The sequence below is a fragment of the Marmota marmota genome, unplaced genomic scaffold (genome assembly GCF_001458135.2).
Source record: "Marmota marmota marmota unplaced genomic scaffold, marMar, whole genome shotgun sequence".
Classification (NCBI taxonomy): Eukaryota; Metazoa; Chordata; class Mammalia; order Rodentia; family Sciuridae; genus Marmota; species Marmota marmota.
In genome coordinates, this window is record NW_025999853.1 from 38,854,288 (window position 1) to 38,872,074 (window position 17,787).

At 40.5% G+C, this 17,787-nt stretch overlaps 1 long non-coding RNA gene across 1 annotated transcript in view; it reads right to left on the minus strand.

The window, feature by feature from the left end:
• Nucleotides 1-7,012: 7,012 nt before the first annotated feature.
• Nucleotides 7,013-17,787, minus strand: part of LOC125617461 — a 14,542-nt gene continuing 3,767 nt past the window's right edge. Inside the window, exon 2 of the long non-coding RNA XR_007348485.1 lies at nucleotides 7,013-7,298. This is a non-coding gene — a long non-coding RNA (uncharacterized LOC125617461). The remainder of the gene's footprint in view (nucleotides 7,299-17,787) is intronic.

Genomic DNA, 17,787 nt, shown 5'->3' on the forward strand with positions numbered 1-17,787 from the left:
GGAAGCTGAGAGAAAGTCACAGTTTTCTCTCAGGGAGGGAGAGAGGGATGGATGGAGGTTGGGGGGCCAACGGGGCAGCCATTCTAGGTCTGTTGTGTCAAAAGCAGTCCATTGGGCCATCTTGCAACCTAATGCAGTTTCATGGTCCACACCTCTTCTCCCATGAGCTGGCAATGCCCATAATTACAGACCCAGAGCACAAGTTCTTCTCCCTTATTGTTTTACAGCCTTGAGTTGCTTAACAATAGGCAAAGTGTGTTATTGTGCCAACGTCGTAGATTGCACTCACACAAGTCTCGATGGCCTAGCCTCGGCTCTATGGTTATGGACACATATATTTAACGTATTGCTCTTAGAGCCACGATGAACACAAGAACATGAGATTGAATGTTATTTAAAATGTGAGATGTGAACCAGGCATGGTGGTGCACGCCTGTAATCCCAGTGACTCGAAAGTTCAAGGCCAGCCTAGGCAACTTTGTGAGTCCCTAAGCAACCTAATGAGACCCTGTCTCAAAATTTAAAAAAATTAAAAAAAAAAAAAAGGAAAGGGCTGGAGATGCAGCTCAGTGATAAAGTACCCTTGGGTTTAATCCCCAATGCCAATACTAAATAAATAAGTAAGAATAAAATGTGAGATGTTTAAGGCTGTGGTCAGTAGAACAAAGCAGACTGTTTTACAGTAAACTTTGTACACTTCAAAGTGATGATAAAAGGCACAATATAGTAAATTTGTAAACAAATAACATGGTCATTTATTATCATCGATGTTTGTGCTGTGTGTCACTGTGCTGCTGAACATTTGTTCAGAGGTGGCACAGTAGGTTTGCTTACATCAGATTGCCACAGACATGGAATGTGTTGTGTTATGAAGGCCTTGACATCACGAGTCCATAGGAATTTTCCAGGTCCGTTTTAATCTTGTGGTCAGTCACTGACAGAAGCTTTATGTGGCACGTGACTATATTTGCTCTAGAGACCAAAAAAAAACAGGTGTTAATCTTAAGCAGGAAAAAAAAAAAAAAAAAGGAGCCCTCGTGAGTGGTGAGAAATCGAATTTCTGGCTTATTTGTAAAGCTTTGTGCTTTGATGTTGTAAATTGTCTCCATAGCTTTAAATAAAACAAATAAAAATGTAATAAAAATTTGTAATAGTCTAAGGTGGATAGCATAGTTCTTCTTGTGGAAAATTATTATGTAGTGCTAAATCATTCTGTTTCATAAAGATATATGCATTTTAAAGTAAAGCAGAAACTAGCCAAGATTGAATTGACACCAAACAGCTGTTGTTTAAATAATATTTGATACTGAGGTTTCCTAGGGATTGTGAACGGGTCAAAGAACTATAGATTTAGTAATATGAAAACTGAAAGTAGATTTACTATTAATTTTTTATAAACTGCAGTAATTATTTTGTTTATTTATTTCCTGTTTGTTGTCAGATTTTCCCACTTGTTATAGTTCAGATCTTAAATATCCCCAAAGGCTTGGTCACCAGCCTGTGGCACTTAGGGAGGTGGTGGAACCTTTAGGAGTTGGGGCCCTTGGAAGGAAGTTAGGTCGGGGTGGGGGTGGGGCACTTGGCCTTGGGATCTTGGGACCCTGCCCCCCTCCTGGCTCTCTTTGCTTCGCTGCTGCCATGAGGTGAAAGCTTTGCTCCACCCGTGCTCCCAGCCATGACGATTTGCCTCGCCACAGTCCCCAAAGCAACTGAGCCACAGGATCACCAAGGAGACCTCTGAACCATGAGGCAAAATACATCTTTCTAGTTGGTTCATCTCCAGGATTTGTCACAGTGCCTGGGATCTGATGGATACTCCACTGCAGCGAGAGAAAGAACCATTTCTCTCTGCCCTGCTATGTCTCCTATCGTCTAGCACAGTGACGGGCGCATAGTCATGGAAGGAAAATTTATAATCCAGTCGCAGCCACTGGTTCTTTTCCTAAATTTACTAAAATGTGGTATCTGAAGATAGTGTAAAATAAAAACAAAAACTCAATCCTGACATAAAATCGTATACGATAATCATGAATATATTCTCTGCTAGACACAGTTTGTGCAGCTCTGTATTTTCAACACCTGTCATTTTTAAAATAAATTATTCAACATTATTAGATTACCTACAAATGGCATCAATCAATTAGCACTGTAGAGCTGAGTCTTGAAGTGTTTTTATTTTAGAGGCCAGACTGGTTAAAACTCTTAACTCTTCATATTCCCCAGAAAAGATTAAAGCAATTTGGACTCTCACAAGGCTCTCTCCCTTCTGCTGCTAGTGAAGATTTAATTCATGTGCATATTGTTTTGGGCCACCCACGCCAACACTGCTGACATAGGTAGAGGCAAGAAGGTGAGCGAGGAGACCAGGGCTGGAGTGCTCCCTGCCCCCACCATTGGAAGAGGTAAATCTGGCATGCCCTGTCATTTAGTGGCAGTGAATCCAAGACTCCTGTGCTGAAGGCTCATACTTGCTTTTATATAGAAGTTACTGCTGGGCTTTTCCGTAGTGAAAGGAATTATTGTTGCTTGTGTTAGTTTTGCTCTTGATCTGCATTTGGAGGTATAAAGAATCACAAATCCATTGTATTTGTTATCACATATTTGTACTTAAGGCTTTCTGCAAATCTATAAAAAAATGCTCTTTAAAGACATTAAAAGGTAATTAGCATCCTGCGTTGCCAAGATCTTTGGTTCTAGGATACCCCTTAAAGTTTAATGAGAATGTCTCTTAAAGTGTGTGTGTGTGTGTGTGTAAACTAGTTTCTATAGTTTCTAGATTAGGGTGTCCTTCTTCTGTTGATTTGCCAGGGGCTTTCTTTCCTGGTTGTAAAGCTGCAAAGCTCACATCCCTGGAACTCTTTCAGGCCTGGGTAAACTGAGAAGACTGGTCACTCTATCCCTCTGTGTGTTATTGAGAAACCTTATCAGGATTTTCTGAAACTAGAATACAGAATTGATTTTGAATCTGGCATTAAACTTTAAAGAATGATAAATCTCCACCACGACAAAAAAAAAAAAAAGTCAATAGGCAGTGGAAACATGAATGTTTTAAGGAAATGCCTTGTGCAGAGTTGTTTGAAGTACCACTGTTTGGAAGCAGTCTGGGATTTGTGCCTTGCCCCTTTTGGGTTCAAGGGTTGAGATATTCAGAAGCATTTGAAGTTGTTGAGAACTGTGAAGAATTTCACCAGGCTAAACACATTTCCAGATTGATCCCAAAGGGGCTGATGATGACAGTGTATCAAAGGTACCACGGAAGCCTTTGATAGAATGAATTGCTGCTACAAAGTAGCCTTACAGATGGGAGCCGGCTTCCCCCTCCACACAGACTGGAATGGTCTATGCACCAAGAAATGCCCCGGTCATTCCATGTGCCGTGCAGGAGACATGAATGCAGAGGGAGAAACATCTGCAGGTCGTGTTTGCCAGGGATCAAGGATGCTATGTCCTTGTCCTGAGCACCCCACTCCTCCACTGGACACGTTCATCCCTCTAGCACTGCTAAGGGACCTTCATCAGCCTGCTTTTCCAGTCCCTCTTTTTGTGATTGTGTTCTGCCTTTTATGTGATGGGCAACCAGATGTGGCTACAGAGGTGATACAGGAGGAGCTCAAGAAAACAAAGTTTGTTGTCCTTGGAAGGCGTAGAAATAGGACATATGGTGACTTCATATCCTGCAGGACCATATTGGAAAGCACTAGAATCTGGAGGTAGAAAGGGACAGGAGTGAGGGGGAAACACAGGCTGGAGTCTTTATTGGGGCTTCCCTGGGAAAGGTAGGGCAGGGCAGGGCAGGGCAGAGGAAACATGTAGGAATGGCTAATCTGAATAAGTCCAGCAGGTTTTGGGCTATGGCTGTCTGTTCCTTGTCTGGAAACTGGCCCTGGGTGATTAAGGCAGAGGAATAGTGTCTCCTGGGTTTATAGGCCATGCAGACGAGGCAGGGCCTGGGCTGGTTAGTCTGCATATCAAAGGCATGCTTCCTGAGCCCTTTGCTAGTAGCATAATACTTGTGGAAGTTCTCAAAAGGTACAGAAATTATGTTAAAAAGGAAAAACAAACCCACATACTTCACTTATGTGTGGACTATCTAGGGCACTTACATGTCAAAAGTATTCTTAAAGTGCTCACCTCTTAGGGGTGTTATATGGATTAGAGATGATACTGTTCCTAAATCTGTAGATTAGTGTCCAGCCCTTAGTAAGCATTGAATCAATGCTGGTTAGTCAAGTGTTGGAGTAAATTAGGAGTCAAAGAGTATGGCACCTCCTCTGGGCTCCTCACTCACCTGCTCTTGGGCTTTGGTTGAAGTGTGGGAATTGTGTTAATGATCTCTAAAGTCCTTATACTTTAAAAATTTCACAAATCTTTGAAGTCTGAAATATGCAAATCTGAGGGGTTTCTTTATTTTAGAGCAACTTTGGGGCCATTTTTTCCATTATATCCTATAGATGTTACCATTCCACACCTTTGAGTCTTGCCCCAGGAAGAGTGGTCCCTTGCACCCTATGCACTTTCAATAATGACCCTGAACACACTTTACCCAATCCTCAACCAAAGCTGTTTGTGTTAGGAATGGAAACCTGTCGTGTGGTAGTTCTATTATATTCTCTTGCTGGACATTTGGGATTAAATACAGAAAGTCTAATTATTAGACACTGATGCTGAACCTGGAAGGTCACCATGTAGGTGTTTGAAGGCTGAAGGTATTGTTTTTTTGGAAGCCATGATGAGTTACCTGAAAGAGAGCAAATCGAGGTAATCTGGGAGCGGGTTTGATGGAAAAAGGGAGGGGAAGAAGGGAGAGAGAAGTTTGTCAACATGAGAGAAGCAGAGGAAGAGAATGTGGTGATAGAGAAGTTACATTCTTTGGTCATCCTCTATTCCAATCACCCATAGTACTGGCTGTTCCTTCGACAGTTGAGTTCTGTACTTTCTTATACCTAAGGAAATTTGAGTGGCTTTTAAATTCTTTATTCCTATCCTGACCCCAAGACACATGGTAACATAACCTGGGAATTGGTAGGAATTGTGTCATGTTCCTTTCCTGGACCAAGCATTTGGCTCAGCACTCTGTGTGGAGTAGGTATTCAAAGGATTTATACTGAAGTGGCATGAAAATCATAAGTTTGCATAAAAATGGTGTCATTGATGGTATTTATATTAAAAAGATAAATTATAATGGATATGTTTCAATAATCATTTCTCTGGATCCTCTCAATGAGTCCACAAGTAATTTTGAGGACTGACTTCCTTGTGTCTCCAGGATCTACCCAGGATCTAGCTCACCAATGATTTATCTTTAATTGTCTATTGAGCAGAATGACCCAGGATTGTTTTATATACTGTGGAAACATAAAAAGCAATATAATTTATGGTTGTTCTCCATAAGCATTTTGCAATATAATTGGGAAGAAAAAAATGAATTAAAAATAAAGAAACATGGGGATTTGCAGTAAGTTTCCAATTGCCAAGGAATGGAGGGTCAGCAAGGGCTGTATATTTAAAGAAGTTTCATGGAAGAACAGGAAGTTGAATTACACCTTGAGATCTAGGTATGATTTGGAAAGGCAGAGAGGATGGGAAGGAAGGGGAGAAAAGGCTTGAGGGCAGGAATGAGCACCTTGTAGTGCATGCAATTTACAGTTCAGTGATTCACATGAAGACACCTGAGGCAGAATGTCCAAGTACTGGCAGAAATGGAACATTGTGGCTGAGAGGGCCGACTCTGGAGCAGGACCTTCTGAATCCCCATCTCAGCTACTCCTGGTTTTCCTTACTAGTGTAACCTTTTTGTGTCTCAGTTTCTTTACTTGCAAAGTTGGGATGATAATGGGACTCACCTCTTAAGGGTGTTATATGGATTAGAGTTGATACCATTCCTAATTCCGTAGAGTAGTGTCCAGCACTTAGTAAGCATTGAATCAATGTTCTCACTAATTATCTGTTGTTGTAATGGAAACCTGGTGCTAACACACCCAATTAAAAGAATCATCCTATTAATTCTGAATTGCCATGTTGAATAGGAAACCTCTTGGTTGCTGAGAAAGCCAGACTGAGTTGCTGCTGGATCCGAGTGACACTGGGAGAAATTGGTTTATGGTAGGAAAGAACACTGAATGTGTAAATCTCAGCGGAACGGAACACCTGAATTAGGAAGAGGAACTTGGATGTGCGGGATGCCAGGGCACTGTCATATTTTTCTGATTGGGGAGTGATGAATGAATGTGATAGGTAGAGAGATGGTCCAGTGAGCCCAGTGACAGGGCTGTTACAATAATTCAGGGGCTGGGTGATGAAAGCCAAGGCCAGGACTATGGCTGTGAGAGGGAAATGCAGTGGGAAATCTGAGATGCTCTTCAAAGGAAGACGTCTACATCCAACCACTGCTACTGGTGCTGTCCTGGCCACCATCACATCTTGCTTGGACTTGGAAACCTTCTTTTACCCTCTCTCTGGCCTTACCCGCTTGCAGTCTTATCTCAACACCATCACTCCTCTGTGCAGCCCTCCAGCTCCCACCTCACCCCAAGGACAAGCTGCACTGTTGGGATCCTGCCAGGACACTTCCATTGTTCTTGGCACTCCACAACGCTGTCATCCTTGCTGTTCCTCAGGCCCATCAGACCTGCCTCTTGGAACTGGCTTATACCTATTCTTCCTGTAAATATCTGCTAGGGCGTTCCTTCATCTCCTCTGGATCTCTGCGCAAATGTCATCTTATTAGTGATATCTTCCTCAACCACCCCTTTAAAGATAGCAAGCCTTCTTCTCCTTGGTACTCTCTGTTCCCTTCCCTTGCTGGGCCTTTTCTACACCGCCCTCATTTCTATCTGACATATGACCTCTCTGTTCATTGTCTGATTTCTCCACTAGGATGTTAGTCTTAGGGGCATATGTTTTCCAGTCTTGCACATGGATGTGCCCCCAGGACCTAGAACAGTACCTGACATATAGTTGGTACTCAATAATGTGTCAAATGAATATGTGAATAAAAAGTGATGGGAACGGCTATGTTGAGACCAGTGCCCAGTGGGCTCTGAGCAGCTGTTGCTTTTATTCCTAACAATGTCCCAGTGAGGTACATCTTGTTCTCGTTGCTTCATAAATGACTCCACTGAGGCACAGAGAAACCCGTTGAAGGAGGGCCCAGAGCTGGTCAGCGACAGTCAGGAGTTGTGTCCAGTTCCTCTGGTCCTGGCTCTCGCCACCATTCTGTGTGGATAAGATGAGATGGGAGGAAGAGGGCAGCCAGATGTCACAGCTTCTAGCCTCTGGAGAATGGAAGAGCAGCAGACCTGTCAATAGAAATGAGAATGCTGGAAAGAAGGACAGTATTGCAGAAAAAGAAGTAAAGCCAGGAAATATTGAGTTCAGTAAATATTCAGGGGATGTCCTACACTTAAATAGGAAAACTACATAGTATATTGCCTGAGACCCCTCAGAGAGTAGGAGTGGGCACTATTAAGAATTAAGCTGGAGCAACAGAAATACATTGAGGCTGTCCCAGCAAAGGAGGGTGAATGGTCCTCCTAGATGTAGGGAATTGGAGAGTCGGTGAAAGGTCCTGGTTAGAGATTCACAAGGGAGCCCTGAGAATGGGGTAACCCATTGATGGTACAGGAAAGAGAAGGTCAAGCCCAGCTCTGAAACTCCATAGAAGGGCATGAGGAGAAAGAGGAGCTTGGGGAAGACCAAAGAACCAGAAGTGAGAAGAGGCACAGAGGTCAGGAAGAGCCCTGGCCAGGAGGGAAAGTGGGGGAGGCCACATTTTGCTGGACAATTTAAAAGTAGGTCAGCAGGAAACTGATAACAAAAAGGGAAATGAGAGAATCACTTGCTTTTTGATTTTGTAACAAAATTTTAATTTATCTCCACAAAGTGCTAAAAGGCATTTAATTACAGGAGATTAAACTTAATTTTGGTTTGAGATTTTTTTTTTTTTTAACAACTGCATTATAGTTCGAGATTCTTTTGGAGTTTAATGTCTCAGTCCGAAGTTTTCTTGTGCCTCTGCCTGGCCCAAGGCACTGAGAGCTCCTACATCCAGAATATCATTGACACAGATAGAATCTGGGCCCCTGTCGGAAGCTACAAAGCAAAAGGGAGACTTCTGTGATTTCTTTGGGGCCAGGGAGATTAAAAATCGCATTTCTGGGCCAACATAGGTAATAGTGCCAGAATCTGGTTTTCTATGGTGAAGCAGAAATTTTAATAATTCATTATCAGTTCGAGCAGGTATTTACTTTCCTACCCTGGTTTCTTACTTCAGTGAGGGAAGGGAGTGATTGGGGAAAGAGAGCAAGAAAACAAAACACCAGTTCAACACAAAAAATGAAATGATGGCATAGTTGAATGCTGAAGTATATCTAACGATAAAGCTGTTTATCAACTGGTGGCCTGTTGTGTAATCATTGAGAAGTCAGAGCAAGTTGATAATCACACTTTTGTCTATGCAAACATCATTTTAGAGTCCGCGTGACTCTAGCCTGAAAGGGTTGCTTCCAGGTAGGGAACATGTGTGCATAGCACAAGATTCTGACCTCTCAGTTTTTTAGACAGAAGTCTCATGACCAGGCCCTGGAAATAGAATCTCTTCCTGCATTCTCTGAAAGCACATATTCACAATTGCATTGGGAAACAGCACCAGGCAGACAAGCAGCAAGCCTTCCCTGTAGTTTCTTTTTATCACAGCAAGTGTTCCTGGACTAAAATCACTACAGAGGTCCCACTGAACTCCTGGAACCCAAAGAAATACAATCTCACAGGAATTCAAAAGGAACAAAATCATTAACTTTGAGCCAAGGTCCTCTGGTGTCAATCACAGAAATCTCCTGGGTACAGAGGGCTCTGCAAGGAGAAAATGCATGCGAGCTTTAGTGCTTAACCCCATGCTTCACAGAAGCGGTGCAGAGGTGCTTTGTTCACCAAGTCTGTTGAATGTGTGTGACCAGGTCTGACACTGAGCTGATGAGGAAGTGGGAGTTTGTTTTGGCACATGGCATCCCTCTGTCCTTCTCAACTCCCTTCTAAAGACAACCCTCTTAACTTTACATAAGGCTTTACATTCAGAATGACACTTTATTAGAATCATACTTTGTGACATCTACTGTGCTCAATGCCCCCCACCTTTTCCTTTAAATCACCTCTTCCTCTCTTCTTGTTCCCACTTGTTCTATTTCCAAGGATTTTCTTTTCCTTCTCCATCTTTTGCTTGATCATTTCCTTCATTCTTAACTGCTGCTTCTTGAATAATAACAATAATGTTAACAAAGTCAATACCAAAAGAGAACTATAACGTTCATTTGGGGCCTGCTTTGTGCCAAGCATCTATCTAAAGTGCTTTACAAATTTTAACTCACTTGATACTCCAAAGTACCCTATCTAGACCATCTTGTAATTAGTTTGCAGGAAGCATGGACTGTTCTTTTTTTCCAACATCTAGCCAGAGTCAGGACACATTATAGAAACTGACCTAAATTCTTAATTAAACAGAAATGATGATAATACCATGGAAAAATTTGTTTTTATAAATCCTGATGTGGAAACGATACCTCCACATAGTGACCACCAACCTAGAATCAGGAGGCCTGAGGCTTGGCATGTTGCTATAGTTGGTATATATTGCAAACTTTAATCACAAAACATAAAATCAAGTCACATGTTAGCATACATCTGGAGATTGTTCCTGTAGCATTTGTTGTTTGATCCTTATTTTAATGCCCTGTTTAGTTAATTCATTTTAAAATATTTAATAAGCAGCATTATCTTTTCTCTGATTATAAAAGTAATGTCATGTTCGCAGTTAAAATTCAAAAGCCTCTAGTTAAGTGTAAAAATAAAAAGGAAAATGACTCCCAATTTCACCACCCCAAAATAACAGCTATTCCCCCTTTGGTGTAGTGTGAGTGTATTTATGCCTGTTTTTCATATGAAAACCTGTATTTCTAGCCTCTTTTGAAAGAACATTGAGATCTGACAATGCCGGGCCCACATTCCTGTGGAACAGCAGCTGCTGGGAGCTGAGAAGCAGCTGCTCCCCCTGGGCAGGGCAGGGCTGGGTGAATGTCTCCTCCACCTCTGGTTTTTCTTGTACTTGCTCAGCTTCATTTTCTTGCTCTTCTCATGTACTGGTGGGCATTGGAGTTTTCTCTCTTTTAGTTTGCAAATAATTCTTTACCCAACATTTCAGGGTCAAGGCTGTTCTTTTTGTTGGTGGTCCTGGTAACAAAGGTGATGGGTAATGAGGATCCCTCCAGTCCCTGGGTGCAGGGATGAGGTAAAGAGCAGAGGTCTTTCATCCTGGCTTTTGCTCTTTCCTTCCTAGGAGAGTTGAAATTTCAGCAAGTTCTACATCTAGAAGATTTGTTTTCTTTTTAAGCATCTCCCAAATCTACTCTGAATGATACTTTTCAACTCTGGCCGTATTCCTTTGAACTAACCATACTGAATTTATTAAGAAAGAACTCTTTCTTTTGCTTTCACACATTGCTTAGCAGAAAAGGGAGCTGTCTTGGACTCAGATCACCTTCCTCAATCCGTTTATTTCCATTGAGGCCTAGGTCTTTGCTTTTGACCAAATCACAATTCCAGTGTAAACAGTTCCCCGTTAAAATGGTTAGTGAAGATAAATTTTAGTGGCTGCACAGGATTTCACTATGTGGATATCTCTCCTCTGCCTGAATTTCTTTATAATGGGTGAAGGCTCACTGGGTGGTGGGCCCAGTAGGAAGACACATCCAATGATGGGAGGGAGTGAAGACAGGAGGTGATGGGTGTGGTCTGCCTAAAATTGACTGTTTTAAGAGGCAGAAGTCTAAAATGAGCAGATGATCAGAAAACTAGAGTTCTATAATCAATAGTCTAGATGACACATGGAGGCAAAGACACCTTGTCAGAAACCTCCTAGGAGGTCAGAGAGTGGATGGTCAAAGAGTAAACAAATCAGTGAAATCAATGGACGAAAAAAAGAAAAGAAAACCCACTGTAGGTTTTTTTTTTTTGGTGGTGGTGGTGGTGCTGGGATTGAACCCAGGGTCTCACCTGTACTTGGCAAGCACCCTACTGTTAGGTGGTAGCTAGCAATGAGCAGTAAAATGCAGGCAAGGTCACAAGTGTTCTTTAAATTACTTTAGGGTCTGCTTTAAACTAATTCCAAAGTAGACCAGAAAGCAAAGGGTGATAGTTAATTTGTAGACAATAAACAGAAGCAAGGGAGCTAGTTGAAAATCACATCAAGAGGAAAGGACTCTTGACAGAGTCCACTGAGGTTGATGTGAAGTTACGAATTATGTCTATAAGTGTCTCCAATTGTCTGGGAAGGAAGATTCCTTTAGTAGCACAGGCCTACTGAGGTAACTTCTGACCAGCTATTGACCTCAGTGCCCTCATTAACATGGGATTGATTTGTAGATGAAGCCCCTCTAAACAGGATGGTCACCATCACAGTTCCAGAGAGAACCAATTAAGGTCAAAAACTCTGCCGCCTGCCACCCAATGTGAAGGAGGAGTTGAACACCTGATTGCAATGAGTACGAAGGTGGTCACTAGTTCTGGTAAACATCAAACAGTAATAAAACTGGAGGACAGCATTGTCTCCCTTGTTATTCTTTGCACAGAGATCATCCATTCTTTGAGTGCTCTTTGCTTAAGCCTCACTTTTCTTGTACTTTATTTTCACCTCACTTATAGTAAGTTCTCTTGCATGGCTTTTGGTGTCTGACTTTAAATTTTTCTTTTGTCAGAACTTAAGAACTGAGGTTTGGAGTTTCAGTTCCCTGCTCTCTTGTGACGTATCACTGAGGTATATCTCCAGCCCCAAAGTAATTTCTGAGCATGGTTGTAGCTCCTTTATGAAATGAGATTCCATTCCTGTAAGGTAAATTTAAAAGAGTGGGTATAGAGTATGCAATAATTTATCTATTCTCTTTAAGTTGAACATTTAGACATTTCCAATTTTCCACTTTCATAAATAATACTGGGATTAAAATGTTGTTTAATAAAGATTTGCAAAAAGTGGAATTACTTACTCCTTTTGAGAATGTATTGAAATATATTGGTAAAATGTTTCCAGTGAAGGTTGTTCACACTCATACTCTTGTGGATAGTATTTGTATATACTGCTCTGACCCCTTAAACTTGACTTGATCCAATCACATTCATCTTTAAATGAAAAGCTGCCACTGGTATTTGTACTATCCATCTGGAATTTTTTGACCTTACCCATGAAGAGAAGTAAATTTTACAAAATGACTCAACATTTATATGTTTATTACTGAAACAACTGTTTCACAAAATAATTACTTATATGATATCACTGATAAATCTATTCTCTTCAAAATTAATTTTTTAAATAAACTGGAAATGACCTATTAAATCAATAACAACTCTCATATGGGTCATTAGTCTCAGCTTAAAGTACATCATTCTAGGACAATTTCTGGTTTACAATTTGATTTCTCAGGATGTCAGCTTTAAGCCCCAGAATCCCTTTCTCCAATAACCCCTTCAAATTGATGAACTGTTTTGGATTTGTTCGCCTGCATTTGAACATCACCACCCTTTAAATCATGGTTCCAGCCTGCCCTCAGTCTTGGGTACCCAGTCCCTGTGATGTAACATCTGGGCCTGTCCCAAGCTGGCATGATTGCTTCATGGTTCCCACTTTACAGGGATTGGAAATCTGATAAGGGATGAAAGTTGTCATCACAGTGCACAAGCACTGAGGGCCATCATCAAAAAAAAAAAAATCTTGCTTAGACTCTCCTCAGCCTAGATGTCCACTCATTGACTTCCTCATTTCCTTTAGTCTCTGCTCTACTGTCTCATCTCCAAAGGGCGCAAGTCTTTGCCTTTCCTAACATGTGACATCTCAGATAGATCCCTGGCCCTCTCTGTCCCTTTACTTTGCTTTAGCTTTTCTTTTTATTTATTTATTTTTTATTGAGGGTCTGCCTATGTTTGAAATCATAGAATGTAGAAGCAGGGAACAATTTAGAGGCTAGGTATGGTCCAACCCTCTAATTTTATAGAGAGGAAATACAAGTCAAGAGAGATATATAAATATTCCTTGGTGACCTGGATTATTCATAACAAAGCTGAAGTAGAAATCAGACCCCTGGATACTTGATGGTTTGTGGTAATGTTCTAGTCTGTGTTGTGGCCTTTATGAGAAGTTTCTTGGGGATAACTTTGTCTTATAACAAGCTCTAGGATATATTATATTACACCATATTAGACTCAATAGTAAATGTCCCTATGAAAATGTTCTGATGTATTTCTCACTGAAAGCATAAAATTATTTAGTTGGTTGGGCTTTATCCTCCTCAAATAGAATTTCCAGCATCAGCTTCCTTGATCCTTGGTCTTCTGCTCCCCTGATCTCCTTGCAGGTTTCATTTTACACAGAAGGAAACTGAGGTAGAGAGAGGTAAGTAACACAGCACCTCAATTAAAGAAAACTACATGGTCTAAGGGAGAGTGTGAGCAGAGAAGACCTGGACCAACTGAGGTTAATAGCCAGAGGTTCCATTGAGGCAAAGTCCTGCGTTTAAGGCTCTAACGAGGTACAAAATTTGATGATGAAACAGGAGATGCCATAGGATTTGATGAAGGAGAGGGAGGGGCTACACAGCAGTACAACTAGGGTGGGTCTAGTAAGCTCTGGGCAGAACCTTCCCAGCCATTGGCTAAGGTAGTCAGATCCTCTGCGGGTAACTTTTGCAACTGCAGCAGCTGCATTGTCTTGGAGAGCTAAAAGCTCTTCCATCTAGTATTTTCCTTTTCCAAACACTTCCTAGAGTTCCCCAATACAAAAGCATTGGCAATTGGTGGAAACATTTTTTTTTGGTACCATACCAGGGATTGAACCCAGGGTGCTTTACTATTGAGCCACATTCCCAGTCCTTTTTTATATTTTATTTAGAGACAAGGCCTCACTAAGTTGCTGAGGCTGGTTTTGAACTTTCAGTTCTCCTGCCTCAGCCTTCTGAGTTGCTGGGAGTACAGGCATGTGCCACTGCACCTCGCCTAGTGGATACTTTTATGTTTTAAAATTTGGCTGCCCTGTGTCTTTTCATTATCTTTGGTCAGTATTAATAGTTTCCTTAATAATACTAAAGGACATTAATATTTTCCTTTTGAAGAATTGCTTCTCTCTCATTAGTTACATTCTGGTGGGACTGTTAGCTAAGATGCCTTGATCACCCTAAACCAAGGGAAGCTGTGTTACCGAAAGCTGGGTCCTTGTCCTCAGTGCCAATCTAATAACAAAGACATGGTTTTGAGAAACAGGAAAAAGCAGTTTCGTTGCATTGCTAGCAAAGGAGAAACACAGGGGACTCCTGAGGCTGTGATTCTGCCCATCAGGGGGAAATAGGGAGAGTTTTTATAGAGGCAATTTGAAGACTACATTCTCTGTGGGAGTTGTAATTCACTTGTTAATTTGGGAGATAGTCATTTCTGATGTCTTTGGGGGCCATCCCCAAAGTCTGAATTACTTCATTCCTGTGATGGGTGTATGCTCAAGATAACTCAAAATAATTTGATAATCCTGTTCCCCCTGAGATTAGGGAGGGGGAGAGATTATCAGGGAGGAGGGAAAGAGGAAGAGAAAAAAACATGTTCTTTTAAAAATAAGTCACAGTGGCAGAGCAGCAGGGGCTATATTCAAATCATAAAGTGGACCACTGTCACAGTTACAGGACTCATGCTAATCTAAATAGATGCTCCCTGGAACCCGAATCTCATTTAGTATAACAAAAAGACTAAAAAACAGATCACTTTTTCTAGTGGCAGCACTCTGTGTATATTATAGTATTTCTGTTACCCAGACAGGGACGTGGCCTTTACTTCTTATCCTTTTCTGGGCCTAGTTCTCCAGATTTCTCCCCAAGTCTGGTGTTCTTTCAATATGTCTATCTGTCCCTTTCTCCTTTCTCCAAATATAATATTTCTGTTAGGAATCTAAAGGTATTTGGTAGAGCTAAATTTTTTCTTTTGAAAAATCTATTGGCTATTTGGAAGATTTAGGAGCAAAAAAATATTCTCAGTCAATATCACAGAAAGCTCGTACCTGAGCAATTATAGACTCAAAAGATTTACGGAGTCATAGTGTTTCATGACCCCAAAGATTAATCAATTCAGCTTTCTTGTCTTATAGATAAGAAAATGGAGTCCAACAGATTCCTGTATTGTCAAGTATTACTAAAATTACTATTTGCCAATAATGAGGTTTAGATCCAAACTAATTTAGCTTAGTCATGAGAGACAGGTGGGACTATGTAAATTTATGTAGCTCAATTAAAATCACAGAGCTGAAAAGGTCTATCACAATAATGTATCCATCTGCCTAAGATGGAAGGTTTAAGTATTATCAGCAGGTTGTCTTTCTCTTTTACAGCTTGTAAAGAAGGCAATTCAATCACTTCCTTTGTAAAGCATTAAGCATCATTCACACCTCAATCTAACAACATTTTTACATGTAAATGTGGAGCACTTTATATGTCTGTTTAAAACTAATATATTCAATTTAAAGGTGTTTAAAATTGTTATTTGAAAATTAGAAGCAGTCTTAAAAGTAAGTTGGAGTCTTACTAGGCATCTGAAAGAGTTGTAATCAGTGACCTTAGGCATTATTTCACAATTAGAGATCACATAAGCCCTGGGCTGCAGAACTAAAGTAATTAGCTGGCTTTCTTTATCGCAAGTAGATACAAGTGGTGATGCTGTGGGTTTCCACAATATTCTGCAAACTTGTTAGCCTCATTTGGGACCTTCCACAATTGAATTCAATGCAGCCAATGTTTACTGAAAGTTTCTTTATATATGAAATACTGAGTTAAAGGTTTTGAGAAGACATACAGTCTGTTTCTACTATTTATGGAAGATTATTTCCAGGAGCCTTCAAGAATACCAAAATTTGTGGATCTCAAGTTCCTTATATAAAATGATATTTACATATAAACTATGCACATCTTCCTGCATGCTTTAAATCATCTTCAGATTACTTATAATACCTGATACAATCTAAATACTATGCAAGCAACTGTTATTCTGTATTATTTAAGGAATAATGACAAGCAAAAAAGTCTGTACATGTTCAGTAGATTTTTTTTTCCCCCAAATATTTTATCTCCCTTGGTGGAGAATTCTTAGATATGGAGGGCTGACTGTACCAAAAATACTTTCTTAGTTTTTCTTTGTGGATGTTAGAAATAAGGAGGTGTCTCAAGAAATCAAACACGTGCTGAAAGTGGATGGGCAAGGCAAAACTTTACTTCTAGCAGAAGGATATGCTACAGAACACTTAGCAAGCGCGACTCCAGGAGCAGTCTGCCTGCTTATATATGGGACCTAAGGCAGTGCTGCCCTTCACTCTGATTGGAGGAGTTGGAGGTTACAATCTACGCCATTGGCTAATTTTAGAATTAGGGCGGGCAAAAGGGAAGGGCTACAATTGATCCATTGTGGCTGAATGCTAGATTTTGAAAATGAACCACTAGACTTTCTATTTCTCATAGTAGATATGATTATATTACAGAAAATTACTATATTATTATGATTTAAAATCTATATTTTGAATTGACACAGAGTATGTATATTTGTGAGATGCAGTGTGACATCTCAACACGTATACAATGTGTAATGATTAGATCATGTAACTGGCATATCTTTTGCCTTGGACATTTATCATTTTTTTTGTGCTGGGAATGTATTCCTCTCTACTAGCTATTTTGAGATAATTAATTGTTGTCAATCATCCTTATCCCATTGTACAACAGAACATTAGTAGTCATTTCTCTTATTTGAGTAACCATCCTCTTTCCATCCCCCATAAAATTTATTTTTTAAAAAGATATTGTACAGATGTCCCAAAGCCAGCTCAAATTCATGCTCCTCAAAGCTAATCCCTGACTACCTGGGAATGTTAAATTTAAATTGGAAATGCTAATATGAATTGATTTAAAGGCATGTTTGTTTGTGCCTATGCATAGGCTCTGTCCACTGTGAGAGCCTAGAAAAAAATAACATCTCAGTAGCAGTGAGAACACCTGGTGCACAGATGTTGGTCTCTAAATGTCATTTTCCACTAAAATGAGCCAACGGTCTTTGGAGAAGTTTTGGGGCAGAAAGCATAACTCAGGTGAGGCTCAGACATCCCATACTTCAGACCAAAAGGAAGTCCTCGGAGACTAACAGGGGCCCATCAAAAGCTACATTTAGGACAATTAGGGTATTAAAAAGGGAAAATGAAAGAGGGGAGAGAAGGAAGGAAGGAGGAGGAGGAGGAGGAAGAGGGGGAGGTCAATACTCATTTGCCTGTGGCTTTTACCTTAGCAGTTGGTATGTAAAGAGAAAAAAGTAAACATTAAGGAACTATAGTTTTTTCCCTTCGTTGAGGAAAGATTTCCTTCCCAAAGAATGCTGGGTAGTAAATGTTTTAATTTGAACCCTATGAACTTGTTACTATGCAACTATTTTTACTATAAAAAGTTTCACACGATTCAGTCTTTGATGCATGCTGATGTGATTGAGTGACAAAGTGGTGGGGGCCAGATGTGTGTGGCACATGCCTGTAATCCCAGCCACTGGAGAGGCTGAGGCAGAAGGATAGAAAGTTTGAGGCCAGCCTGGGTGATTTAGTGAGACTCTCTCTCTCTCTCTCTCTCAAAATAAATAAATAAATAAAAAGGATTGGGGATGTAGATCAATGGTATAGCACCTCTAGGTTCCATCTCCAGCACTGCAAAAATAAATAAATACGCAAAAAAAAAAAAAAAAAAAAAA